The sequence below is a fragment of the Melanotaenia boesemani genome, chromosome 1 (genome assembly GCF_017639745.1).
Source record: "Melanotaenia boesemani isolate fMelBoe1 chromosome 1, fMelBoe1.pri, whole genome shotgun sequence".
NCBI lineage: Eukaryota > Metazoa > Chordata > Actinopteri > Atheriniformes > Melanotaeniidae > Melanotaenia > Melanotaenia boesemani.
Genome location: NC_055682.1, coordinates 15319759 through 15341905, shown reverse-complemented (window position 1 = coordinate 15341905; position 22147 = coordinate 15319759). Strand labels below are relative to the sequence as shown.

The 22147-nt window shown below is 35.5% G+C and overlaps 1 long non-coding RNA gene across 1 annotated transcript; it reads left to right on the top strand.

The window, feature by feature from the left end:
- The first annotated feature begins 5864 nt into the window (after nucleotides 1-5864).
- LOC121644122 lies at nucleotides 5865-18344 on the top strand. Its single transcript, XR_006011227.1, has 3 exons — nucleotides 5865-5876; nucleotides 17142-17143; nucleotides 18283-18344. It is a non-coding gene; the product is annotated as an uncharacterized LOC121644122 (long non-coding RNA).
- The last annotated feature ends 3803 nt before the right edge of the window (nucleotides 18345-22147 follow it).

The window sequence follows — 22147 nt, the reverse complement described above, 5'->3', positions numbered from 1 at the left end:
CTGCTATACATAATGTTAACACTTGAGATTTGCAAGATTCTGTCTTGAATTTAATTTCTTTTTCTGAAGCATCTTCTTCCTTCCTTCTCTCTTCTATTCTCCTTTTTTATGTCATGTTGTCTTTTTTTTTCCTTTTTTAACCAAATCATATACACAATGCACTGTAATGAAAAGTAATGCACTGTAATTAGTGATACCATTTAAAATGAAAAACAAAACAAACAAAAAATGAAAGGTGCATTGTGTCTTGGGAACAAGAACTTCTTCTCAAACTTATAAATATCTGAAGTCTCTACTCATCTACTCTCAAAGTTCTACAATTAAATTTAACATAGCTTTACTATCCTAATGACACACTTTTCTCCAGATTTATGAATGAATGAATTTATTGTTTTTGCACAACATTTACAACATTGGCAGTGAAATTCTTAAATCCCAGGCTCTCCTAACAATGCTAAAAAGAATATAAACCACAATAAAAATAGTAGGACACAAAAGCAAAAATAACACAATTAAGTTATACAGTAAAATATATAATAAGCAATAAGAAGATGCTATTATTTAAAGGTACAACTCGATTCGACGGACCACTGCTAAATGGTCCGCTTCACTGGTGCGTGACACTTCAATTTCTGTCTATAGGAAGGCAGCAACAGAACTGAGGCGTGATCAGATTTCCCAAAAGGAGAGCGAGGGAGGACCTTATACGTGTTTGCATAAGGGGTCTAAAGATGACCGAGTGTGTTCTTGCCACACATAGAACAGCTGATGTGTTGGTGGTATCTCGGCAGGACTTTCCTCAGGTTGGAGTGGTTAACCGCAGCCTCCGGCCATTAAGTCTCTGCCCTGTCGATAGCTTCAAACAGTTTTTCCATGGCCACGTTGGTGTCAACGTGTGGCGAAACATACACTACTGTCATGACAACCGATGTGAACTCACGCGGAAGATAATAAGGCCGATCTGATCATGAGGTGCTCCAGGTAAAAAACAGACACCATCTCCCTTGCTCTTCATTAAATGGATAGTCCGGTCCATATATATAGATTATAGATCTGGACTCATGGGTAGTCCATATATATTGCTAATTGAAACTTTTGTAATTGTTACCCTCTAAATTTGAATTATGTGCTTTATTGTCAGTGTTATGTTACATTGTTATTATGTTATACTGTCTTATTTAGACAATATTGTTGACATGTTTAGTTCTGTTTGAATGTTCAAGTTGGAACCATGAGTGCAGTGGACACTACAGAAAGTCACATCTACCACTATTCATTCCAGGTGTTTTACCACTGAATGGTAAGTAGCAGCAATGCGCCCACATGTCTAGACTGCTATGCGTGAAGAAGAAGACTTTATGTGTTTAACTGGGAGTTAAAATGATGCTGGATACGAACGTCAAGTAACTGATTCCTAGATAAACTAAAATCAGTTGCTTTTTTTTTTTTATCAATTCAAGTATTTTAATTTGGGTCAAATATTCCCTCATTTTTTCATTTGAAAATAGACAATTTTTTGTTTTCAAAATAACAAACATGTATGAATGGAACAGGGTATGTAGTGTGGAAGCACAGATTTTTCTGTTTTCTGTTTCTTTTTTCTTTTTTACAGAAAATTTTCTTAGATTGTAGTCAGTATCATTTTTTGATGCCAAATAAAATTCACATAAATTGAAGGCAATTACACTGATTCCACCATATGGTTGGACCAGTTCTTTAATATGTATTCATGTATTCTAACCTTTAAACCCCTCAAATAATTGGCAGTTGTAGAGGTAACAGTTAGAGTTTATTTACTTATTTATTTATTTATTTGTTTGTTTGTTTGTTACCTGGTGATTGCCTTATCTCTGTAGAAGAACTTGACTGGACATTTATTGTAAAATAATGGCACCCTGTAGTCTGGTGGCTACAGGAGTCTTTTGTCTTTGTTTTTTTTTGGTGTGTTTTTTTTTTTTTAACATTTTCAGTCACTATGTGAATGCATGCCATTGAATTAGGTGTTGATTATATGAGTGTTGCTCTCAAGGCACTTTACAAACTTTATCAATTCAAGCCAATTCACTGTGGTTTAATTCAAACAAGTTGAAAAATAAAATATATACATAAAAAAATAGCCTATCTAAGGAAACTAAGATATTGCATTTAATTTTGTCTTCGATTCAAGCGCCCATCCTGAGCATGCATGGAGCATTCAGTGCATAGTAACCATGATGATAATTTGTTTATTCTAAACAAGCCACAAACAGGTAATTTTATTGTTGATGAATCCAAAACAAAGCAAAAACATGGCTAATTAAAGTCATGATCACTTTAATTTGTATATCAAAGAAGAATGCAAAATGTTTTTTTTTTTTTTCTTAACCAGATTAAAAAAAACTCAATCACAGTAACAGAGAAGTTGCAGAGCTATGTGGCTTTTTTCTAAACTTTGAATTGGAAGTGAATTACACACTTAAAGATTTTAGGTTATAATCCGATAAAGTTTGTAGTGTCTATAATTTTGTATAGCTGATTTAGTTCTTACGTTATCAGACAGTTTTAGCATAAGCCTGTTTCAACGGTAGTCTACCGTCTTCATCAGAGGTGTCACGTGTAGCGTGTATAAATCAGCTGATGTTCATTGAGGCGGCGACGACCTGTAAAGCCAACTCATCCGAACAGCCGGTAGATGCCGACCCCTGCTGATGGCTTGCTGTTGGAGGATGTTGTGCCAGGTGTGGGAAAGCAGGAAAGCCTCCTCATCCCAGTTAATGGCTGTGTGGGTTCTCTTTCTGATCTCCACTGCTTCCATGATCCAACGCTGGTGTTGATTGTTCTCCGTGTGGATGATTTTGGCCTTTTCCCAGTCCATCATGAGATTTTCCCGTTTGCATTGGTCAATTATTGCTGATTTCATGTTTTCCTGTAGTGCCTGTTCTTTCTTTTGTCTTTTGTCTATTTTTAGTTTCTCTATTGCATTCTCGTATGGGGACCCCTTGCCAGCCATTGTGCGGCTTTTTTATGAAGATCTTGAGAAAAAAGCCATAACAGCTGCACCTAAGCACTGCCGACCAGTGTTATGGAAGTGGTACGTTGACGACATACTGGAAACGGTAAAAGTGGGACATACGCAACAGATCACAGACCATGTTCCTTTTGATGTTATTTTTTTTCATATGTTAAAGGGCGTCCTGTTTCTCTTATGCATGTTTTATTGCATGAATGACATGGTATTTTGTAAATGATGTTACATTTATTGTTGTGGCTGGTCTTTTAGCTGCTATAAAAAAAAAAAAAAATCATCCTCTCGGTTATACATAGAGCAGGGATTTATTCGACTCGTTTGACGGAGTTCTTTATGCCTGTGCAAATCAAAGATTTAGCAAAAAGTAACTGATAACTTCAATGGCAAGTTTCTTTCTTTCTTTTTTTTTTTTTTTTTTTTTTCTTTTTCATCAAATGAAGAAGAAAAGGCAGGGAGGACCAGGAAGGTGTTCTGTGTTTCTAGGGATCCTGTGCAAACATCAAGTTTTGATTGTTATTATAAATGCATATTTTGTTGATTAAGGGAAATTGAATAATCTTTTGTTTTTATTTATTATATATTTTTATTGTGTTTTTTTTTGTGTGTAATTTTGACAGGTTTTCTTCAGCAGTTTGTGACTTGGTATTTAATTTAAAGTGAAGTTGCAGAAAATTACAAAATGAATTGATAGATTTTAAGCAACTTGACTTCGAACATCAAACTTGATAAATGAAGAACATGCAAGTATAAAACTAAGTGGAAATTTGAAATTAAGTTAAAAATTTTTTAGCAGAAACTCATTATTAATATCTTTTACAACTTGAATCTTTACAGATTCCATTTTGAATGACTATATGTCAGTTAAAATAAGAAAATCATTCAAAGTGGAAAGAACTAGGCTCTTTCCACTTTGTTATGTGGAGAGCACATGCAGCACAGTTTCCCTCCACAATATCTAATGGCTACATTTATCCACAGTGTAATATGTAGCATTTTACATACAAAGGCTTTAAAGCTGTAAAACTACTGCACTTTTTGTGCTTCAAAATTGTTCCTTGCCAATGTTTGCATGTATAGAAGGATTTTTGTGTTGTTACATTAATGCTGTCCCTCAAAACAAAAGGCAAGGAGAAACATTATCATTGACAATTTTGTCCTCCATGTTGGACATGTTGATAAACTTAATTAACAGACAATTTAGGTGGTAAAGCTTCATCCAAATATGACTTTATAACAAAGACATTCTTCTAAATACGTAACTATCTGCAGGGTGAGTGTTTCAAAGCCAAGGGGTCCTGACAGAAAAGCCCATTTTCTTTTAGTATTAAGCCAGTCTTTGAAAATGCCCGCAGAGCCACGCCTGAGAATCTGAAGCAAGGCTCTGCCTCATGGGGCTCCAGCTACGCAGCATACCATGTAGCGCTTTAAAAGTGATCAGTGAAATCTAAAAATCTAAAATCTGACTGGCAGTCAATAAAGAGAAGCTAGAAAAGGCATAATGTGATCTTGTGTCTCTGAATCAGTTAAGCACCAGCAGCAGTGTTTGGAAATATTTTCAGGCATTAACCCTGAATGATGTGAAAGCATGTTTGTAAAAAATAAATAAATGATATCAAACTTTAGGCATACTTTTTTGTTGGTGGAAACGTGAATGACACGATATTTGGGACCAGCACCGTTTCAGAATAGACGTTAGCATGTAGTCAAAATCTAATTTATTTAATTGTAGGATATTGTGGGAAATCCAACATGTACAAAATCAAGGATAATGAACTACCTTTTTGGTTCACTTTTAAAAGTTTTATCTATGTTACCTCAAAATAGTAATGAATAGTATTACGCTTGTATTTTAACAGGATCTATTAGAAGTTTATAGAGAGCAGGAAAATAACAGGTTCTTTGGTCACGTAGTTGTTCAAGCATGTATTGGAGAAGTGCCAACTGCTTTATCACATATAACAACAGATCCCTGAATGTACACATGCTCAGAGTTATGCTGAAGTTCATTCAGAGTACCTCTCATCTAAAGAGAGGAGTGCAGTATCTCACTCTTAGCTAGTTTGCAGATAATGATATACTTATATGTTACTCATAAAATAGGTCTAGGAGACATTTACTGCTATGATTTACCGCCTAGACATAGATCCTGGGATGTAGTTGCTGAAATAAAAAAGAATATTTTTTTAATTATTTGTGCACACATTCTGTAATTTTTTTAATTTGTAATGCTTTATTCATAGGTATATATTTTTTAATGAATAATGCAAATTGTATTTAATTCCAGGACTGTAAAGAACCACTTAGATATCTATCTATCTATCCATCCATCCATTCATCCATCCATCCATCCAATTTATTATTACGTAGTCAATTGTGCTACTAGGACACAGGAGGAAGTAAAAAAAAAAAAAAAACATTGTGAGTCAACCATAAAGTTAAAAGTTACTCCTCAAGTATAAGCCACTCTTTTATTCATGAGAATTTTCTCAAGAGCCATTTATAATGAATGCTGAAGCCATGGCCTTTTTGCTATGAGGTTTCGACTTGAAAGAAGGATACCTCTAAACCAATGTAAGATTGATATAAAAAGACATCTGGAGTATCTTCAAAGAAAAACCTGCATCCTATTTATTACATCTGTGCACACACATTTACTTCTCACCTTGACTTCAAAGTTTACAGATTAACATTTGAGGGCACCTGGTAGGTACAGAATTGTTCTTCTGAATTGTTTCTGCATGAGAGATTTCATTTAAAACTCACAATAGATACAGATCTTCAAGGTTAGTTACATCAAGATCGTTATAACTAAAATGCCAATGACATACATATTTCTTGTTTAATTTTCTGTGTTTTTTTATGTTTTCATGTTATTACAAGTTTGGTTTACAAAATATAATGTTTAACAGTCACCAAAAGCAAACTTTAAGAAAAATGTAGATATACTGAAATATAGTCTTATTTAAATGTATCTGCTATGCCCAATCACCACTTGAGAAAAACTAGTGCTCATCAAAGTTTGTATGTTTTTTAAATGTAAAGTTTATTTTTTACACCTTTTACACTTGGCACTGAAATAATGAAATATTGAGGGATAAAACTATAAAAGGCTATTGACTTCTTTCAATGTATTTCTTCTTTATGTAAAATGACAATGAAAAAGAAAAAAACAAAACAAAAAAAAACCTCACAGCTCTTTCCTACTCCATTTGTTAATGTCTGATACTGAAAATCAACCAGAGGCAGGATTTCACTATGGCCGTCCTTAAATTTTTCCACCCTGAGTTTTGGGCAAGGGCAGGTATTTCAGGACAGTCATGCTTCTTTCTGTCTTCTCCACTAATGAGACAAATGAGCAGACACTGCTGCTGCTTGACCATGCATGCTTAAGTAGGTGGCAGCAGAAGGAACAGGAAGCAGAGCCTTTAAAATGACATCTTCTCCATAGTTTTCTTTCTGCAAGGACTATTGAATTAGTAGAATTCAAAAACATCAAAGATTTACTGTAAAAAAAATCTGAACATCCTCTCATTATTTAGTTTTATTAAAGCTTTGCCATATCTAAATCCTCTGGAATATTAGTGTTTCCCATCAGATGCAAAAGAGATGAACATTATGCATCCATATGTAAAGGTTTTATTTGATTCTCTTTTTTCTTGGAGAATTATCACACTTGTATATAAATGTAATCTCTATAACTAGTAATTTGCTTCATACCAAATAATTGTATGTCTAACGGCAACTTAAAGCCCTTTGTGTAATGTTGTGTAGTGACAAGGAGGGCTGTAAGTAGCATTAGGACTGATGAATCTGTGGAATTTTTAATTTTCATGTGGGTAATCAGTCAGGCCAGCATTTTGTTCATTTTTGTAGAAATCCCCTAACTGACCCCAACCAAGTGATGCTATTACCTAAATCCTATCAGAAAATAAATAAAGTGTTTAGTAAAGTATTCTTGTATAATAAACAGATCATAAAACAGCTGTTATGTGTGTCTTGAACAGGTTGAAAACATACTTAAACATATATATTACAGCTCCATCTGAACCCCCTTCCTATCTGTCTCCCTATAAATTTATGAAGGAAACACTAATACATCTGCTTCAAACTGAAGGAAAAAAACTAATATGAATCATATTTCTCATTTACTATTTATAGTAGAAGAGAAATATGCTGTTATGAAATGAGGATGCTGTTACGGGTCATATTGAAGTGTATGAGCAATTGACTTGTATAAGCTTTTCAGTTGGAGGTGTTGTTGCTCGCTACACAAGACGGCCTTTGCAGGAATCTATCAACTTCTTATTTTCTTAATCAGCTGCTAACATCACTAACATCAAGAACTGCAGCTGATTTAACTTGTAAGATTAGAATAAGAATTCTATTTAAGGCAAGAATGTCTATAATCTTCTGAAAACACATTAACATTGATTAACACATGTCAAAATATCCTATGCACTGCACCTCCACTAGTTTTTCTTGAGGTCTCCATTCTTTTGTCTTTTTTGTCCCTGTCATTCTGCAAGGTCTTATAACCTGACACATTAAATTAAAATACAACCTTCCCAATCCAATTTTCACTGCTAATGTCACAGCTTGACTAATTCCCTATGAAACAGCTAAACCATGTTTTGTATCAGTGATGTGTAAAATTACCTTCAAGCTGTTTTATCCAACCCACTGACATTCTAAAGGAATAATGAATAAGTAAATAAATAAATAAATAAAAACATAAAACAAAACATTGTACTACTTGTATATATTTGTCCTGGTCTTAGAGTTGCCGGTAAGAAGGGTTAGGGGGCAAGGGAGAAAATTTTGCTGGTGGCTGCAAGAGCATTTTTAGAACCAACAAATGCTCATGCTACGACGATAAATTTAAGAAAGCACGTTTTTTTTTAAAAGAATAACTTTTACATTCGAGCAGAAAATAATAACAAAAGATAATAATAGTCCACAAAGTGACTATTTGTCACATCCTAGAGCAAGTTTTGATAACTAAAGAATTTGGTTTGAAGGTAATCACTCGTAACTAAAGCAAAACAAATTTCAGATTTTCTTTTATTAAGCTGATTGATCAGGGAGTGCTGCCTGTAAATACACACTCTTCTCTTTGTCATATCATTTATAGCACAACAAAATTAAGGTCTCGGCATACATAAATAGTTATTATTTAATGATATAATTAGCTGTCTGCACATTGTTCTTCAAGCTAGCATACACTAAGACTGAGAGTGTGTCTCAAACCGCGCACTTACATGAGTGCACTGGAAGGTAGTGCGTAGTGTGCACTAAGCACTACCTTCTGTAGTGCACACTATCGTGGGTAAGTCCTGATCCAAATTGAGCACTAACGTTTTGCACTTACCGGTAGTGACGTACCCGCTTAGCAGCGCCGCTCTGTTTATATTTTTTTTCTTCCAAAATCCAAAATCACATTAACATACGTGTTTGCATGTCATCATACTTTTATGCTATTAAATGCCTTTTAAAAGGCCTCATTAGTGAAACAAAGAACCGTGGCCTCCACTGTATTAATCTATCTCAGTAGATAACAATAGAAACCATCAGCACACATTCATGTGTCTTTGCATGTCTCCCCCATACCTGTTAGTATAAACTGCAATTTAAAACACTAAAAACAGCTTTTAAATAGGCAAAGATATCTGTCTGGCAACAGGAAACCGATTATACTAGAAATCATCATTTAAATATGAAATGCAGTAATGAAGACGCTAAAACAGGGATGCAGAAAACATTTTATGTAAAAGTTTTATTAGAACATTTCTATCTTGCCGCCTCCTCTTCTCCACAGCAACGTCCTAGCCTGCAGGTGGTAAATGCCTCAGTGCCACTGCTGGCTCGGTAGTTTGATGCCACAGTGAGCTACGGTGAACACAGAATGGCAGGTTATATAAAAGCAAACATTATTATGTACTTTATGGGTACTTTGCAGACGCTTATCTAAAGTGACGTACAATCAGCTACGGCTTCGTCAGCGGTACCATGGAAACGGGCCGGTTCTCTAAACCAGCAGTGTTTCCTAATCAGTTTTCAGATCAAGGACCATTTCGTTTACGCCAGAGACCCCGCAGTGCTTAATCTGGAGGTTCAACAATCATGAATAAACATACGGAACCTATAGCATTAATCATTTTTAACACTTATAGCCCATCTACATCCGCGAAATCGGCTGTAAAACTGCTAACATTTACGTTACTAACTCTACTGCAGCCTCCAACAAATGAACAGATCCATAACTGTCATCAGGGATGTAAGAGATAAGAAACATGTGGCAGTTTATATTAGAATTTTGATCAAATAACTTCATACTTACAACAGTAGAAAATACCCTCCGCATGCTTCGGTACCGCTGAGTCGGTGGCTGCCAGCTCTGAAAAACAGGTTGAAAATCCCTCCCTTTCCGCTACGTCAGCAAGATGGCGTCCGTTTAGTGAGTGTAGTGTCCATCGTTTCGCACTAGATTTTTGGCTGAGTTTAGGGCAACATCCGGGTACTTTCAGTGCACTGAGTTTTTACTAAAATTTCTGTGTCAGCGCACTAAGCACTTAAATGTAGTGTTTGAAGTATAGAAGTGCGCGGTTTGGGACACACCCTGAGACTTCTCTGAAGTCATATCTTACAGACTACAGTCAACCTGCTTGGATGGTTAGGAAAAGGAACATGGTTGATATTATGCCATCTTTCTCTTTACAACACAATGTTAACTTGACAGTAATTATTTATTTATTCAGTGAAGATGACCAGTAGACGACTGGTAGAACACCTTGATAGGTTTAATATCCTTAATATATCTACAGGTTTTTCTGCCCTGCTTGCAAAAACAATCTTTGGGTAATATTTTCGACAGAACCATTCTCATGAAAAATAACAAAGAAGACCCAGCAGCTTTGACATATGATACAAGAATGGAGCAGTAAACCCCAAATATGCAACTAATCTTCTTATTTCCCAGACATTTAAGAACTATTGTTCAAGGAGGCGATTGATTGGAACATCTAGCTTCCTCTGAACAATGGGTTTGTAGTTGGAGGTGAAATGAACTAAATTATAGTCTTAAGATGCTTCATTGTCCAATGTAGTGTTTACACTTTCTGCCCAGCTGAGTCAGGTATCCTAAAGTTTTGCCAAATATTCTACACTTCTGTGTCCTTTGTCGAGCCATTCTGCCCTTTCATGTGATTTGAAATAAAATTACAGTATTAAAACTTTTTTCCCACTGATCTTTCAAATAGATAACCACAAAATGGTTGGAATCAGGTTAATTACAAAACTGCACTTCTTTGTTGCGCTTAATCTCAGTATTTTCTCTGTATCTATATTTTACATCATAGAACAAAACACTCTAAATCTTTCAGTTTGGGAGAAAAATTAAGAAGACAAAACACATAATTCCTTAATTTCTGTACGTTACTTGATCATAACTGATTAAATAGAGCTCAAAAGAACTCAGAAATAATATTTGTTGTTGTCAGGATTACTTGCTATTGAGAAATATTAAAGAGCTATCAGAGTTACTAATAAGATTGCATACTCTGCGACTCACACATATGGACACACCAGTACCAACTTCTATCTTTCCTGGTGTCCAGTTTGTTTCATGTGTTTGGGTGTCTGTCCTCTGGAGTAGACCATCTGCTCCCTCCTATTTATTGCTTCTATCCCCAGTTGTGCTTTATCCTTCTGGTGGTCTTCCACCCCCATGCCAAATCAGACACCAATTAGAGAGTTATGCATTAGACTTCTCACTTCTGCCTGGCACTCATTATGTCATCTTCATTTAGCATTTGCTTTACTGGTTTTCACCCCTTTTAGTAACTTAGATTTTCAAACGATCACAAGATCTTATAGAATATAAATCCACCAAGAAGAGATGAGTTAAAAAGATTTAAATAAAAATTATGACGTGCCTGTTCTGTAGCAGTGCACAAACAGGGAATCTTTGTAATAACATTCCTTGGAAACGTTACGTTTATGGGCTGAAAAAGATGGAACCTAACAGGGACAGTGCAGCACCTGCCTGTGTGTGTGTGTGTGCATGCACCCACACACACACACAGGCAGGAGCCAGGAAAATCTTTCTCAAGAAGAAGTTGAGGGTTTGGGCACATTTGGCTTTCAGTGATTTATGATTGTCTTTGCAAATTAAAAGTGAAAGTATTTAAAGTATTTTAGAAATCCTTTGTACACGACTGCCTAAGTGTTGGTAAAGTCCAGAAACAAAAAGACTTGCTGACATACAAAATGTAAAATCACTCTACAAAACTGGCTTTGATCTTGAATAACTTTACCAATTAGACATAAAAAAAAAATAATAAAAAAATATATGCACTGCCTCTAGCACTACATGACAGCACCTGGGTCCAACTGGACGCAAAGCGGTCTGACTATCACTTAATTATGACGTCCCATCTTGTTTGAATTCATGCTTGTGTTGTTCTTACTCTCAAATGTAAGTCGCTTTGGATAAAAGCGTCTGCTAAATGACTGTAGAATAGAATAGAATAGCTAGATACACAGCTTTTTGGGGCATTTTTTGCTAGAAAGAAAGTGATAATTTACTTAATTAGTTTGGTTTTCTTTTTTTTAAATCCATACTTACATTTTCAAATGCTGAATTTTCAAAAGTAGTTGTGTTCACTTGTCTTTTGCAGAGATCTTTGTGTATGACATCCATAATGCTACGGCACACGTGTCCTTGACAATTATTACCCGGCTCACTGGTGTCACCAAGTTCCATCAGTTTAACTACACAGGGGGGCCTCATATTTTCCTAACAGCAGCTTAACTTATTAAGGTGGATGTGTCCAAAGACGAGGTAACTTGAGTTCTCCACTTGATGCCTTGGTAGTGTTATCAGAGTGAAGCTGTGTTTTAACTATTTACCATGTTAGTTTAAGTCAGGGCTACTCAATTTGGTCCTACTAGGGCCACAATCTAGCAGGTTTTCAATGTATTCCTGCTTCAACACACAAGAATCAAATTAAATGGATCCAACAGCCTATCAAGTTCTTTGGAATAACGCATTTATTTGAGTCAGGTGTGTTGGAGCAGGGATACATGGAAAATCTGCCATATTGCGGCCCTTGAAGGACCGAATTGAGTAGCCCTAGTTTAAGCCAATGAGAGGAGAAAATCAATAGAAAGAGAAACTTTGACAAAATAGATTCCCTTTAATGCACTGTAATTGTGGGTGTATTTGTGTCTACATTCATTCAAACATTAATAGTATGTGCACAGAAACTGTAGGTGGTGTGTGAATGTGTATATTCATGGGAGTTTACGAATGCACATCAGAGCTTCCATGGGTAGACATTACCTTTTCCTGACAATGCAATTAAAGCTCTGGTGCTGAAAGTAACCTTCTATTTACTGTCCAGGGAGACCAATAAATTGCTCCCATATTTGTCACAATAAAGCAGCCATCAGACTCAAGGAGGTAGGTGTGTGTGTGTGTATGAATCTTGATGCTGAGCAGCTGTCCAATTAACTCGGTAAGGTGGATATGCACTCATGGCACTAGCATGCCAGCATCTCTGGGTAAAGCTAATAGACTCTACTCTGAAATGACACTGAGACCTGAGTCACAGTCTCAAGCAAGGTTCCATATAACTGAACGGGAAACTTTTGCTCCCTTGTTTGATTAAACCCCCTCCTCAGTATGTTTGTGACAGTATTTAGTCATACTTTCCATTGCACATTAATGTTCCTAAGAGTGATGTTTCAGGGGGTCTACTATTGGCTGCAATGCAATCTTAATAATGTCTACATTATTGTGAAAATTCATAAAAAATATCAAAATTTTTTTGTAACATCAATGTTTTTAGAAGCCCTCATAGTCACAGGTTAGGCAGGGGAAAATGAGATGGAGCCATTGAGTTTGTTGTAATATGCAACATTGCCACTAAAATATTGTAAAGAATACACATTGCTTTTTTTTTAACCAGTAGTACACGTAAATGCAAACATTTCCTCAACCAGAGATAAATGAAGGAGTAATGATGCCAGAATGTTGGTTCACAACTATTGTGACAAAATCACCTTGTAAAATTCAGCAAACAGTCATAAACATGTCTGCATTTAAACATTAAGTTATCACTAAAACAATATTTATGCAAAGGGAGAAAAAGAAATTTTCAAGGTCGTCATGTTGATACAGAATACATTCAATATGTAGTCCATTCATTTTTCTTAACTTTACTTTTTCTGTAACTGTTGTTAGGAATAAAGTGTCCACATTAACATCGTGTGGATTGCCATTAATTTTGGAGTAGGCCCTCAGGATGAGTTATAAAAGCTTCAGTGGTGCTAGCATTCAAATGAAACGGATATCCAACAGCTTGATGTCAAGCTCTGCACAAGTCTGTTAATGACCCATTAATTTGAGTCAGGTGTGTTGCAGCAGAGAAAAATCTAAAACCTGTGGCCTTCGAAGACCAGGGTCGGGGATCATTGATCTGGACAATCAAGTGAAGCATGAGATTCATTAGAGAGAAAAGCTGATTAAAAATTATTCGACATGTTATTTCTCAGTCCACTGGAAACGTTTCTCTTTCTGGGCATTGGTTAAGGGATAGCCTAAATACAGCTTTATGCACAACTGCAGTATTCTACATCGAGGTTCTTGGGATTCGGCACAAGCAGCTTCAAATACCTGCTCACTGCTCAAAAGTGCCTTTTTAGCAGCTGCTGTTTTAATACGAATAATTTACCTGATGGAGGCTTTCACTGATGTGCCTTTATCTGAATGAAGCCATTTGCACTCTGAAACACACACATTTTTTTAAACAGTAGGATGTTACTGTTTAAGTTTATGTGAGATGTCCAGTGTTTTATTTCCTTGCATCACACTTTTTTTTTCTTTCTTTGCAGTGAGATCCTTCTTTTTTTCCTCATACTGTTCTGAAACTGACTTGCATCTGTCTACCATCTACTAAAATAGCTGATCAAGACCCCTACTTTTTAAATTTTTTTTTTTAAACAAACACATTTATAGTCACCATGCAATCAGTCTTAATAGGAATGATCCATTTTCTACATTCACTTTAACTTTTTCCGTAAATCTAAGGAATCAAACAATGTATGGATTGCCGTGAATTTTGGAATAGAGTGTCCTCCTCAGGATGAGTTGTGAAAGCTTAGGTGATATTAGTATTCAATTAATCACGTGTCAATCAGTAGTTAATAATGAAGCCTAAAACAGTATATTCAGTATTAAGTATGAAAAACTTAAGTAACTTAATAGAAATATACCAATACTGCTTACACTGCATTACAACTTGCTTTCTTTCAGTCTGTCAACCTTTGATCTCAAAGTAGCTCTCTTTAAGGTTTGGTTGAAAGAACAGTAAATTTGAGAGGTTACAGTAAGGGTGGGACCATAACAGATGAGATATAAAGAAACAAAGCAGAGAAGGGAGCATGAGAATGGAGATGCAGGAATATTTGGACAGATGTATAATTGAGTGCTTATCCAGTACTCTTTGCACATCAGAGGCTTCTCTACTCCGTTGACGGTGTGACTGATCAGTTGCAGTCACCCAGGCAACCAAAATAAATCTATCCTACAGTGTAAATGTATTTTTACAACTGGCTTCTCTTCTTTCCCTTTTTTATATCATCTTTAATTATTAATCTTTCTTTTTTCTTTTTAATCGCCCCATGACAATCAAACTTTTCTCTCCCCTTGGTTATCAGATAATGGTATTTTATAATAATGCCAGTATGCCTTTAAGATTTGTTCAATATATGTTTTTGTATATTTATGGCAAAAACTGAAACCCAGAGCTAACACCCATCTACCTCATGAATTAACTGAGTAAGATATTGAAAGGGGTGGTGGTGGTAGAAGTCCAAAAAGTCTTCCAATTAAAGTGATCTTAGGTTGATTATTTATGCCCTTAAATACAAGCCATAAAAGTGTTTTGTAAAAAAAAAAAAAAAAATAAAGCCTTAAAACATTAGGATAATACAAACTGTATGTGTTTTTATATTATGGTCTTGGTTTTTTCGCCTGTTTATCCTTAGTCCTTCTGTGTACATATAGTCCATGGTTTCCTCTTTCACATTGCCAATCCATTGTGCTCTTCATGTGCTGCATTACTTGTGTCATGTCATGTTTCTTGAGTTTTTTGGTTCTCAATAAACTTTGTTCCTGCACCTGTCTACCTCCTGCCTCTGAGTCCTGCTATTGGGTCCTCACCTCCACCCCACTGTGACAGTTTCTTAGCAAATAAGTAAACAAATGAAAAGGAATGAATAAATCTTCAATTAATAATTTTCCAAGGTTATCCTTTTTCTAAATAATGAATTAAAAATGGGGTAGATATGTATCAGATTGTTGATTATCATATTTGTGTAATTCCAAGAACTGTTGACAAAAGAAGATGTCATAAAATGACTGGTGGGGAATATTTCATGCCATTACCCATAAACAAATTTTAAAATCCATGTTCAACAAGCAAGGTTTTTTTTTTTTTTTTTATCTTTATTTTTTTTTTTTGTAACTTTGTAGTTGTGGATGTTTAAGATGGTATTTTGCAATTTGCACCTAGTTAGCGCCATACCATGTGGCCTCAGGGGGATGATAGATTGGGGTGGTGACCTTTATGTGATGCTACGTTGACAAGTATGATGGTATTTTGAAAGTAGAAAAGGGTATGGAACAGCACTGCCCAAGTATATATTACACATTTTATTGCCTGTAGCTGTCATCTTTTTCATTTGGTTAAGGTATATATATATATATATATATATATATATATATATATATATATATATGTATATATATGTATTGTCTAGACACAAACAAAATGCATAAATAAATAGGCATTGTGCACATCTCTATTAATAGAAGAAAGGTTTTACATATCCAACACTGTGTTTCAATTAATCTACCAGCTCTGGAGAAGTATTCAGAATAATTCTGTAAATATATGAACATCCCAAGTCTCATAGTTTTTCAGGAGGACCTAGTCTAATGTGCATTGCATCCACATCAAACTACCCCTTTTTTGGATTTTCTCAAATAGAATGAAAGGCTTCACAAATATAAACTGAACTATGTTAATGAATCTTTGTGCTCAGTGGAATAATTAAGTCCAGATTTGAACATCTTAAGTGGTAGGCTTTCAGCAGGACCTGGTCTACTGTGGTCTAAGTCCCCAAAAAGCAGTGGATTTGCCCTTTTTGTATAACTGGTAAATGATAAAGTGATCCCCAAAGAGCTTTACATTATGCATTACATTCACCAATTCAAACACACACATTCACACACTGATGGCAGAAGCTGCCTTGAAAGGCGCTAACCATGACCCATCAGGAGCAATTTGTGGTTCGATGTTTTGCTCAAGGACACCTAAACATGAGCTCAACAGGCCGAGGATCAAACTGGCAACCCTCAGGCTACAAGACAACCACTCTCTACCCACTGAGCCACACCGCCCCCTATTTATATCACAGATCAGAAGCTAACTTCATCAGCGTTAGGCTGTTTCTGCCATAGACACTTACAGACAGAATTTAAAAACTAAACACCCTGATGTTATTTGGCCTACTTCATTTAAACGGTGGCGTGTCATTTCAAATTGTGCATGTTTATGGCCTCATAATTCTCTTCTGCCCTGATGTCTAAAGACAGGTGTGCGCGCTCGCGCAGGTGAGCACACTCCCACCAGAAGACAGACAGAGTGCATGTGTCCGAAAATATGTGGCATAAATAACAGGTAATAATCAGGCTTTACAATCTTACCCTCCACCGCACCAACAAACTGGTACTGACGTTAACAGTTTACAGTTACTGTAAACTGGTACTGACGTTAACAGTTTACAGTTACTGTAAACTGGTACTGACGTTAACAGTTTACAGTTACTGTTAACTGGTACTGACGTTAACAGTTTACAGTTACTGTTAACTGTTAACCGTTAATGTTTCACCAATGTCTCTGCTCTATCATATAGCTTAGATCTAAACTGCAGCTGGATCTTAACTACACCTTTTCCAAGCCCGTCAACTTCTGATCTATTAGTAATGTGCTTGTGAGCAAAGCAGCTCATACGATTGGTAGATGATTAACTCTGCGTGACAACAGTCCACATTAACACAGACATCAAGACGTTAAATTGTTTTTCTTTTTTTTTCCTCGCCGCAAAAACTCTCCACGCCAGAGATCTGGCACGGTTTAGTTTAGTCTAACTTAATTTATTATTTAGGATCTCCATTAGCTACTGCATGGCTGCAGCTATTCTTCCTGGGGTCCGCCAACATTTTAAAATAATACATACATTTTACATAAACGACTCAAAATCTACAATAACAGTCAAACAGCCAAGCACACTTCACTTCTCAAATCTCAATACTAACAAAAAGAACAATCACAGATTAATTTTTAAAACCATGATCTTTTAATAAATGCTGATTTTAACAAGTCCTCCATGCCACCATCAGACGATGCATGTGAGAGCTTTGCAGGCCACTTCAGAAATAAAATCAATACTACTAGAGCCAATCTTTTATTTCAGTAAATTGTTGTGGTTCAGATCAACAGATCTGAACCATTGTTTTTACCTGAGGAAACACTGGAGAGGACAGACAGGTGTTTTCCCATCTGCCATAAAACCGGCAGAAGAGGAATCTAGACCCCGCTGTTTTTAATAAATACAGACCTGTCTCCAAATCACTGTTTTTAAGTAAAATTATAGAAAAAGTAGTTAAATGAGTTCTTAAATAGACACAATATCTTGGAAGAGTGTCAGTCTGGTTTTAACACAAACCACAATACTGAGACGTCCCTTTTAGAGATTGTTAATGACCTCAAATATAATTTGGATGCACAAAACCTTTATTCCTGGTTCTACAGGATCTGAGTACTGCCTTTAATACAATAAATTACCACATTTTATTAAACAAACTTCTGGTGGGCCTCTCGGGTACTGTTTTTAACCGGTTTTACTCCTATCTCACAGATTGAAGGTTTTATGTATGGATGGAAGTATGGACTCCTGCTCCTTTAAGAATCCATGAAATAAAATGTGGGGTTCCCCAAGGAGGAATTTTTGGCCCAATACGTTTTTAATCTGTACATGTTTCCTCTTGGGGATGTCATCGGGAGACACAACGTTTATTTTCACAGCTATGCTGATGATACGCAGCTTTACATTGCCGTGTCTCCTGGTGACCTGGACGCAGTTAATGTCCTCTTAAACTGTATTTTAGATATAAAGTCATGGATGGCAGAGCTTTTCTCACAGCTCAGTCAGGACAAAACTGAAGTTTTAACCATTGGTCCTGAAGACGAGAGAGATCTTTTTATCTAAAAATGCAGAATTTTAAACCCTCTCAATGTATGAGAAATTTGGGTGTCCTTTTTGAGTCTAAGATGGATTTTATTCCTCATGTTAAAAATGCAACAAAAACAGGATTATTATCATCATATTTACTTTCAAAACTTCACCAGAGTCTTTTCTCGTTACCAGCACTGAGGTGCTGATGCCTGTTCTTATTTCTAGTAGAATAGATGGTTGCAATGCCCTGCTCTCTGGTCTTCCTAAAAAAAAGAGAATTTCTAGTTTACAGTTACAGTTTCTATTTTTTCAGACCTGCTTTTAAATTAGAAACTCTCATGGATCCTGAGGTCCTCTGGTACTGGCCTGTTAGTTGTCTCTCAGAACTAAAACTTACAGCAATGCCGTGTTCCATCTCTACGGTCTTTGTTTATGGAACAGCCTGCCTGAGGGTCTCAGGGCTCCAAAGACTATGGAAGTTTTTAAAAAGAGGTTCAAGACTTACCTTTTTAGTTTAGCTTATGACTAACTATTACTTCATTTATTCACTTTCAAATTAATCTATCTTTACCTTTTACTTAGTTATTTAGCTTTGCATTTTATTTATTTACAAATTTATTTTATTTCAGCTTAATTTGGTCTATTTGTTGTTACAATTTTAGATTGATTTGAGCTTTGTTTGATTTTTTTTATTTTTTATTTTTTTCTTACACCAGTGTTTTCCTCATAGGGGCTCTCTGCATTAGGAGCTATGCCTCTTCTGGCTACGTGGTCGTTGCTGTGGGCCCTGCACTGCAGCCTTATGGCTGTGTTGTGGTCCTCGTCTGCCCTAATCTGGGTAATCCCCATGGTGACAGCCTTTGTGGTCACAGGTTGGTTTGGCTCTTGGTGTAAATGGACCCCTAGAATATTGTTTCCTCACCTGGTGCCAAGACAAATGTTTATTTATACTGTTTTTTTTTTTAGTTAGAAACAGTTTATTTTAGAGTAGGGTCAAGGGATGGGGGGTAGGACTCCATGTCCCTTTAGCTTGTGTGTGCCAGAATATGATTAAGTGTGTGTGTGTTTTGATTTGTGAAAAACCTTGGTTGTGCTTGTGTTTTTATTATTTAAACAGTTGTTCTCATCATGAAGAGCACTTTGTGCTGCTCTTATGCATGAAAAAGTGCTTTATAAATAAATTTTCTTTTTATTTGAATCTCAGCTAACTACTTCTTCAAATTCAATTTTATTTTTATGTTATAAAATTATCATTTATATTAATTCAAAAAATGTTAATAATTTGAATTCCTTTCACTGTTTGTCTGATGTGTCTAGGGAATGAGTTCCACTAATGCATAGCTCTGTACACAATAGTTCTTTTAACAGCATTAGACTTCATTGCTGGCAGTGTAAAAATATCCTCCACCCACATGTCTGGTGATGTATTTATCATTATCATAGCTGTAACAAAGTTCTTGGTATAATGCATGAGGAGACTTTGTCATAGACACATTTCTAAAGAATAACAGTAATGAATTAAGTAGTCTGTCGCTAATCCTGAGCCAACCCAGATTCCTATGTGTATTATCAACACTTGTCACACAATTACAGCCAAGAACAATGCGTGCAGATCTGTTTTGTACTTTTTGTAGTTTTGCTATCAACTCCAAAATCCTTTGGATTTAAACATGTCCTGTGTTTTCTTAAGACAGATATACCATTACCCATTTTTTAAAGAAGGTTCTTTATATGTGATTTCCATGACAATTTTTTATCAATGACTATTCCAACCTGCTTGGTTACCTGTATCTGCATTATGCTTCTCTGTTTTACATTATGGTTTAACTGTGGGTTATTCCTGATGTTAAAGGATGAACCAAATATAATGCAGTTAGATTTTGATGCATTCAAAACCAGTCTGTTACTGATTGCCCAGTCTTCCTCTGCTCTTAACTCTTCCAACTCTTCCATTAAAATGGTATTTATAAGGTGTGCATGCAGAGGGATTTATGATCAAATCATCTGAAATCATGGCTATAATGGATCTGTTCAAAATGTATATATAATGTCCATAGGTTCCAACGTAATGAAAAGAAAAATAGATTAAAAATAAATAAATAAATAAATGGTACATTTAGTGTCATTGTGTTGTGGAAATTCAGTGCAATTATTCCATGAAAAAAAAAAAAAAATTGCTAAATCCTGCATTTGTTATTAATTAATATATTTAAAAACCTTAGTTAGTTGTTTAGCATTTTTAGCCATGTATTAAGAGCCATTGTTGAAGGTCCAAAGAGCCACTTGCACCTCTGGAGCCCCAGGTTGCAGACCCCTGGTTTAATGTTTGTAAACCAAAGTTTACTTCATTTTCTTCATATAGCAGTAGGCCTTCTTTTAAAGGAAAAGGACATTTTGCACGTAACAATGCAATTAATCGCAATCACAATTAATCGCAATTAATCACATTTCATATATATTTATATATATATATATATATATATGTGTGTGTGTGTGTGTGTGTGTGTGTGTGTGGGTGTTTGTTGACAGCAGGCAGAATGAGCTCTTGTAGAGATGCCACAAGAACAACATGCAAAGTAAACAACCTTGTGGTGCAGCTCATAAGCATTAGCTGACAGAGTTTTGTAAGCGGTTGTGTTATAGAGTAACGACCAGACCATACACAATTTAAACAGACAGAAAAGACATATGCATCTTAGTTGATGCTGTTTAATGTGAAGTATCTGACCAGTTAATTAGCTGTCCCGCCTGCCAACAGACATTAGGGATGCACTTTCCTCCACTCAGTGGTAGCGTGGTCTTTTATTCAACTTCCTCAAGTGAAGAATAAGACATGTAAGAAGCATAAAAGTTTAATGGAATTGGGTGGCAATTCATGGAAACAAGGACATAAGAATATACATTTAATCTGGTCAATCAATGCAACATTTTTAAACTAAAAAAAACAAAGAAAACAATAATAACTTAAATTTGAGTTAGACAGTATGAACCAGTATGAACCTACTAAACACTCAGTTTATTTAAATCCAAATTAAAGACCCATCTGTTCTCTGCTGCATTTCAGTAGTTTTTATTTAGAAGTCCAAATCTGCATGTTTCTTTTGCGCTTAAATCTTTAAACTTTATCATATTCTTTCTGTTTTTATTTAATTTCTTTTATTTCATTTAAAGTTTTTAATGCACTTGTTATTGCTTCCTGCGCTCTGCTGTAATGCGTTTAATGTTTTATGTAAAGCACTTTCAATTGTCTTGTACATAAAATGTGCTATACAAATAAATAAATAAATGAATAAGCTTTGCCTTACCTTTTCATCTTTTCATTTACACCCCACTCTATAATGCCATGCCGTAGTATGTTTGACCATTAGATACAATAGATGTTTTTTTTCCATGACAATCACTGTCAAGTAAATTTTTTAAGAAGATTTTTTGGAGGCTGTGCTGCTCATATGACTTCTCTGTGTACTTTAGACTCTTCATAACTTGTTATGAGTTTCTATGGCAGCAGAAGATTTTGAATATTGCAATTTCCATAAAGTATTTTTCATTCATTTCATCTGAAAAAGAAATACATTCTAGTTCTGATTTCAGTTATTTCTCAAGAATACTTGAAAACAGGAGGAAACATTTGTGCGAATGAGTCATGACAACTACATAAAGGGTTTTTGTCAACTAAAGTGGCCATGTATAAGAAGTTTTTTTTTTATAGAAAACATGCAGGAAATTCAAAGAATAAAGAAATAAATAGACAATTGAAGAAATCTTGAATCTTACATCTGCAGCTGTCACTGCAGTGACTTCTAACACAGGAAACCAAGTAGACTTGAGACTGTCTTA